Consider the following 7,899-nt stretch of genomic DNA (forward strand, 5'->3'; position numbering starts at 1 on the left):
TTATAAAGATGATCATATGAGTGATCCTCCTAAGCTTGCTGTTTTCACAGTAAGTACACATGAGCCTAATTCATGCCATTCTGATTCGATTAAAAATAACTGCAAGCCGACTTCCCTGGTAGTACAGTGGGTAGGAATCTGCCTGCCAGAGCAGGGGACATGGGTTCCATCCCTGGTCTGGGAAGACTCCACCTGCGACGGGGCAACCAAGCCAAAGAATCACAGCCACTGAGGCCCTCACACTTAGAGCCTGGGCTCCAATGCAAGAGAAGCCCCTGCCTGCTGCAGGAAGAGAAAGCCCGTGCTCAGCAACGGAGAGTCAGTGCAACTCAAATGCATACATACATAAATACAAATGTATGGCACTATTCACAATCGCCAAGGCAGGGAAGCAACTTAGATGTCCACTGATCAAGGAGTGGATAAAGAAGATGTGGGGCATATATATCGTGCAATATTTCTCAGCCGGAAAAAAGAATGAAATAATACCATTTGTAGCAACGTGGATGGGCTTAGAGATGATCATGTTAAGGGAAGTAAGTCAGAGAGAGAAAGACCAATGTTAAGATATCACTTGTATGTGGAATCTAAAATATGACACAAATAAACTTACTATGAAATAGAAACAGACTCCTGGACTAAGAGTAGAGACTACAGTTGCCGAGGGGGAAAGGTGGAGCAGGGATGGATTGGGAGTTTGGGAATAGCAGATATAAGCTAATGTATGTAGAATGGATAAACAACAAGGTCCAAAACTGTATAGGACAGGAAACTGTATTCAGTATCCTATGATTAATGTTTAGTTCAGTTGCTCAGTCATATTCAACTCTAACCCCATGGATTGCAGCATGCCAGGGCTCCCTGTCCATCACCAACTCCCAGAGCTTGCTCAAACTCATGTCCATCAAGTCAGTGATGCCATCCAACCATCTCATCCTCTGTCTTCCCCTTCTCCTCTCACCTTCAATCTTTCCCAGCATCAGGGTCTTTTCAAATGAGTCAGTTCTTCACATCAGGTAGCCAAACTATTGGAGTTTTAGCTTCAGCATCAGTCCTTCCAATGAATATTCAGGACTGATTTCCTTTAGGATGGATTGGTTGGATCTCCTTGCAGTCCAAGGGACTCTCAAGAGTCTTCCCTAACACCATAGTTCAAAAACATCAATTCTTTGGTGCTCAGCCTTCTTTATGGTCCAACCCTCACATCCATACATGACTACTGGATAAACTATAGCTTTGACAAGACAGACCTTTGTTGGCAAAGTAATGACTCTGCTTTTTAATATGCTGTCTAGGTTGGTCATAGCTTTCTTCCAAGTAGCAAGCGTCTTTTAATTTCATGGCTACAGTCACCATCTGCAGTGATTTTTGAGCCCCCCAAAGTAAAGTCTGTCACTATTTCCATTGTTTCCCCATATATTTGCCATGAAGTGATGGGACCAGATGCCATGATCATAGTTTTCTGAATGTTGAGTTTTAAGCCAGCTTTTTCACTCTCTTCTTTTGCTTTCATCAAGAGGCTCTTTAGTTCTTCACTTTCTGCCTTAAGGATGGTGTCATCTGCATATCTGGGGTTATTTATATTTCTCCTGGCATTCTTGATTCCAGCTTCTGCTTCATCCAGCCCAGCATTTCACATGATGTACACTGCATATAAGTTAAATAAGCAGAGTGACAATATACAGCCTTGATGTACTCCTTTCCTGATTTGGAACCAGTTTGTTGTTCCATGTCCAGTTCTAACTGTTGTTTCTTGACCTGCAAACAGGTTTCTCAGGAGGCAGGTCAGGTGGTCTGGTATTCCCATCTCTTTAAGAATACCAGAATACAGAATACAATGTGTAATTAAAGCAAATATAAAAGAAGAATGCATATATGTATAACTGAATCACTCTGCTATACAGCAGAAATTAACACAGCATTGTAAATCAACTGTATGTCAATAAAAAATTTAAAAATAAATAAATAAATAAAAGTAGTTGTGCGATACTTATCCGGCAGGGGAGTCACCACAGACTCAAAGGTGGTTCTCCCAGGGGAGGCCTATCCATTGCAGTCCAGATAGGCCAACCCCTGCAATTTCCCCGGACATGGGAAGCTAGACTGCATACTTTGTGGTAATGGGGGACTGCATTTGCACTCTCCCCTACATTAAAAAATAGCTGCATGGTATTCCACATGACGGACGTGCCTGAGCACATCTGTCCATTTCACTGCTGATGGTTAGTCTATAGTTTACAGTGTTTGTTTTTTGCTACAACAAATAATTCTTCAGTAACCACGTGTTTATGCACATATATTCTGGTAGGTTCACTCTCATTGCTGTAGAATGCATTTCCAAAGGTGGAATTTCTGGGTCAAAGAGTATGTATATTTTAAATTTGTCAATTAAGAAATATTTTTAAATTAAGAAACATCAGCAGATTACTTTCCCCAAAGGTTGTATTATCTATCCTCCCTTTAACAAATTATTTCCACTAGTTATTGAGCACCAAAAGACCTCCGTGCTTTTGTTTGGGTAACTACAACCAGACTTGACCCTAGAAATGGCTATTCAATGAATCAAGGGTTTGGAGAGTGAAAAATAATAAAGACCAGGCCTAAATTTGCTGATTGAGATAGGTTTTTTTAATTATCTATGGGTTTGTTCTTTCTTACCCCCTGCATTCTATTAAAAAGTCAACCTTTAAAAAAGGGCCTTCTCTCGACAGAAATTCCATCGTCTAATCTGGGAGGCCATGTAGGTGTCCTTGATATGTTTTATAATAAGGCACTTGAGAGGCTAATTGCTTTGTATTTATAGCCTATAGAGGTGGTTCCCACTTCAAATGAGGAGTTTCCTTGGTGATGTACTGATAACCACAGGTTCTGAGAGGCTAAACTGAGACTAATGCAGGGAAATTCAAAGCTAGGCTTGCAGGGGACCCCATAAAGTCACTGAAGGGGACAGACAGACCATAGGAGAGAGACGGGAGAAGCCCGGGGCGAGGGCGTGTTTCACCTGATTCCCTTCATTCTGGGTTTTCCACAAACCTTGGGTTTAAAATCAGCACTGTTGTTAAGTTCGGTATTGACCGTTCTGAATTCCTGCTGTTGAAAAACCCCAAATGTCTCAATAGGGTCTGAAAACCAGCCCCTGATTTCTGGTCCACCCAGATCCTGCTGTCCTGTGTTGGACGATTGCCCACTTCCGACTATTCCCACGTTTCTGGGAGATTTCATCTCTCCTTCAGGATGGATGCAGTAGCTGGCCTGTCTCTCCTTGCTCTCTCTCTTTATCTTTCTCCAAATCTCCATTAAATTTCACTGTTTCCATTAACCAGTTCTAAGTCACTGTGACTCACTGGATATGTGTCATTCCAATACTTATGTAACTACTGTTACATTTCAAACCAATGATTTGAGATGATAACAATTGTATTAGCAAATGCTGATAGAAAACAGGGCTTCCCTGGCGGCTCAGCAGTAAAGACTCCACCTGCTAAGGCAGGAGATGTGGGTTCCATCCCTGGGTTGAGAAGAATCCTTGGAGAAGGAAATCGCAACCGACTCCAGTATTCTTCCCTGGGAAAATCCCTTGGGCAGAGGAGCCTGGCAGGCAACAGTCCATGAGGTCGCAACCAGTAGGACCAGTAGGACAGGACTTAACGACTGAGCAACAGCAGAAAACATTTTGTGCCATCCATGTTCTACGTGCTAAGCTGGACACTTTAGACACAGTAGATCTCTAAGTAGGAATCGTGATGTGTTTGATAGAGATTGGTCACAGAGAGGACTAGTAACTTGCTCCAAACCGCACAGACAATAATAAGGGGCAGACGTGGGCTTTCAATGCAAACCTTATTGGAGTTTGACGTCCATGCTGCCGTTAGACTGTCCCACCTCCTGGCAGTGTGCCCGGTGATACCAGCTTGTCGTCCTTTTGAAGGGCACACGCCATCTCTGCCATGTCCCTCAGCTCTGATTCATCCTCATTCTCATCATCCCACGTGGTGAAGACTTATGTGTACCCGGCTGGGCAAGGCACCTTCATAGACCTGGTCACGAGCCATCTTGTATGATTCCTGGAAAGTGCGGACCCCATCTCGTGCATATGAGTCCCTGCAGTTCCTGGCCCAGCGCTGAGGGTCTGGTACAGACCCAGCCCAGTTATTTCTTCTTTTCACTGGAAGCATTTGGAGCGTGCAGGAGTGCAGGGCCGCTCAGCACTTTCTTACAGATCCGTTTCCCTCTCTGTGCCTGAGGCAGAGCAGACCTCCACCTTAACCCTTTCACGATCAGCTACCAGTGAACCCTTTTATGACTTTTATATCGTGTGTTCACAAGTATCTGACCCTCTTCTGGAGACCAAATGAAATTGTTAAATAAATTCAATTAACTCAAAAAAAAAAAAAAAAAAAAAAGAAAGAAAGAAAAAGAAAGAAAGAAAATGAGAACAAAGGACAAATAAAAAAAATTAGTAGCAATTTTGTAGACTGAAATTCAACCATACCAGTAATTATACTGATGGTCTAAACGTAAATGGTCTAAGCATCTTCATGGGAAGAGTCATTATTGTTAAAGTATATGATTCCATAATGAATCTCTAGATTTAATAAAATCAAAATCATTCCTATTTCACAGGTAAAGAAACTGAGGTTGTGAGACGCTGACTCTCATCTGAGTGAGGGACCTGTGTCTGCACAAAAGATCATATCTGTAGAACTGGGGTTCTCAACCAGGGGTGATTTGCTGCCCTCCCCTAGGGATGATGTTTGGAGATATCTGGAGACATTTGGGGGTCACCACCAGGAAACTGCTGCTGGCAAATAAAAGGTAGAAGCCAGCATTGCTGCTGCACATCCTACAGTGCTCAACACAGCCCCCTGCAAATTAGAATGATCAGAACCAAATGTCTGTACTGTTGTGGTTGAGAACTCTGCTATAGAAGAAAGAAAGGAGGCATATCATATTTTCTGCTTTGGGGTATCTTAAGAGATGGAGATGGAGGTTTTCTATAATACTCATAGAACATTGAACGCTTTCTTTCCCTCTTAAGATGTGAAACCACAGAATTAAAAAATAACTGTTAATCATGCACGGGGTATAAGGGATAACATACACTTTCATTCTTGAAGTAAGTGAGCCTTAATTTTCTTTTTTTTAAATCAGGATATAGTTGATTTATGGTAACGTGTTAATTTCAGGTGTACACCATGGTGAATCTTATTTTTTTTGCAGATTATATTCCATTATGGGTTATTAATGAACCTTAATTTTCAACTGAATTTTTAAAATTATTTGTTTTTTTGGCTGCACTGGGTCTTAGTTGCACACACAGGATCTTTCATCCTCCTTGTGGCATGCAGGATCTTTAGTTGCAGCATGTGAACTCATAGCTGCGACATGTGGGATCTAGCTCTCTGACCAGGGATCAAACCTGGGTCCCCTGCATGGGAGCTCAGAGTCTAAGCCACTGAACCACCAGGAAAGTCCTTTGACCGAATTTTTAACAAACTTAAAAAAATAATGTGTATCTTACCTTCTTTCCTTTTTGAAGAGAGCAAGGACAACAGGTGGTATCATGGGATAGTATTATTATGACATGGGCTTTGTGGCTCTGTCAAGTGTCAAAGCTTGTTTCAAGTCATATAGTCCCACTCTCTAATAAGGGAAGAATTTTGAACCTGGACCTCTTTCCATTAAGATCTCCTGGTCCTATACTTATAATCAAATGAGAATTCTAAATGACTAGCTCGAGTTCTAGCTGTCAAAATGGTGTGCCATTGATGGATGGAATTATATGACATCTGGAGTTTGTTATAAAATAGACCAGCAAAAACAATAAAGAGGTTGGAAATGAACAGGTTCAGCAAAATGTTGGTACTTGTTAAAGCTGGATGATGATTACATAGGAATTTCTTTCACTTTTCTTTCTACTTTCATGTAAGTTTGAAAATTTCCAGAAAAAGCATCTAAAAAATGTATTTTATGACTATCTGCAGAGTGATAAGCGATGTTATTAGATAGAATTTGTTTCTTGCTCCATCTAGGTGGATTCACAGGCAATTTCTTGAGTGAAATTCCATGCATGTGTCTAGATATTGTTCAATCCTGCAGATTGTGTATCATCTCAGTATTTTCAGGGAACCTTGAAAATTATAAGTAACCACAATACGGGTGACAGTTAAACAGATACTTCATAAAAGAAACACTATGAATGATGGAATAGCCCAGGAAAATATTCTCAACATCATTAGTTATTTGGGAAATGTGATTAAACAATGAGATAGAAACCTCTATACACTGATTAGAAACTTTAAGTGAAAAAAATGGATAACTATCAAGTTTAATCATGGATGAGGAACAACTATAACTTTTTAATATTTTGGACATGGAAATTATCATAAGTAGACCTACACTTCCCAGATGTATCAGTCAGTAAATAATGCAATGTGGGAGACTTGGGTTGGGAAGATCCCGTGGAGAAGGACATGACAACCCATTCTTGCCTGAAGAATCCCCAAGGACAGAGGAGCCTGGCAGGCTACAGTCCATGGGGTCACAAAGAGTCAGGCACAACTGAGTGACTAAGCACAGACCTACACTAGTTCATGGGGTCACAAAGGGTTGGACATGACTTAGCCACTCAACAACAACAGAGCTATACTAAAAAAAGAAGAAAAAAAGGTTAAAGAAAATCGTTTAGTTAGAAGAAAATGATTCCAGCTAAAAATATGAGACTGCACAGAGGAATGAAAGGCGTTGGACATTGCGGCTGCTTGGATGCTAGAGGTGAATGTAGAGTCACAAGAGAAACCCGAGAACACTGGAGTGGGTAGCCCATCCCTTCTCCAGCAGATCCTCCTGACCCAGGAATCAAACCGGGGTCTCCTGTATTGCAGGTGGATTCTTTACCAACTGAGCTATCAGGGATGTCCCCTTATTACTTAAACCTCTTTAAAAAGATAAGTGCTTAAAAAAACACGGTACCAATGTAGTGTGGTACCTATAACACATTTAAGAGTAAAATATATGACAATACACAAATGTCGGAAGACAGGAATGGAGTTTGTAAGGTTTTTATGCTTCATGGCATGATATCACATAAAGGCAGACTGTGCTATGTTAAAGATGTACATTGTAAACAGTAAAGCAACCATTAAAATAATGGTTTAAAATAAAAAATCAAAGAGTTGTAACTAATAGACCAACAAGGAGAATAAATTAAATTATTAAATCAATTCAATGAATTCAAAATAGAAAGAGAAAAAGGGAAACAAAGAAGGGTAGATGCAAAATCAGTGTCAGTATCATAGATTGAAACTCAACCATACCAGTAATTACACTAAATGTAAACAGTCTAAACACCTCTTTGGAAGACTCTCTATTATTACTAAAGAATATGTGTTCCCAAAATTGACCTACAGGTTTAACAAAATCTAAATCACAACAGACTTACTTAGAGAAATGGATGAGCTGATTATGAAATTCATATGGAAATGGAAATAATCTAGAATAGCCCAAACAGCTTTCGAAAAGAGGAACAATATTGGTTGGCTAACATAACCTGATTTCAAGCCTTCTTATAAAGCTGCAGCTATCAAGAGAGACAAATGGATCAATGGAATAGAATACAGAGTTTAGGAAGCTTAGTTTATCCACGTGCAAAAAAAGAGAGAGACTTCAATTTATACCTTGCATTATAACAAAGATAATTGATGTTGGGCCATATGACATATATTTTAAAAACTTAAAAATTTATAAAACTTTTAGAAGTAAAAACAGTTGTGACCTTGGATTAGGCAAAGATTTCTTAGATACAAAAACATGATTCATAAGAGAACAAATTGCCAAAACTTTTATATCCATATCATCTGCTTCTTGGAAAAATGCTGTTAAGATGAAGAAAAGTTAAGC

General features: G+C 40.1%; 1 non-coding gene across 1 annotated transcript; it reads left to right on the top strand.

Moving 5' to 3' along the window:
• Window positions 1-1,986: 1,986 nt before the first annotated feature.
• Window positions 1,987-2,147, top strand: LOC136147711 (U1 spliceosomal RNA). Its single transcript, XR_010659364.1, has one exon. It is a non-coding gene; the product is annotated as a U1 spliceosomal RNA (small nuclear RNA).
• The last annotated feature ends 5,752 nt before the right edge of the window (window positions 2,148-7,899 follow it).

The sequence above is a fragment of the Muntiacus reevesi genome, chromosome 15, assembly GCF_963930625.1.
Source record: "Muntiacus reevesi chromosome 15, mMunRee1.1, whole genome shotgun sequence".
Lineage (NCBI taxonomy): Eukaryota > Metazoa > Chordata > Mammalia > Artiodactyla > Cervidae > Muntiacus > Muntiacus reevesi.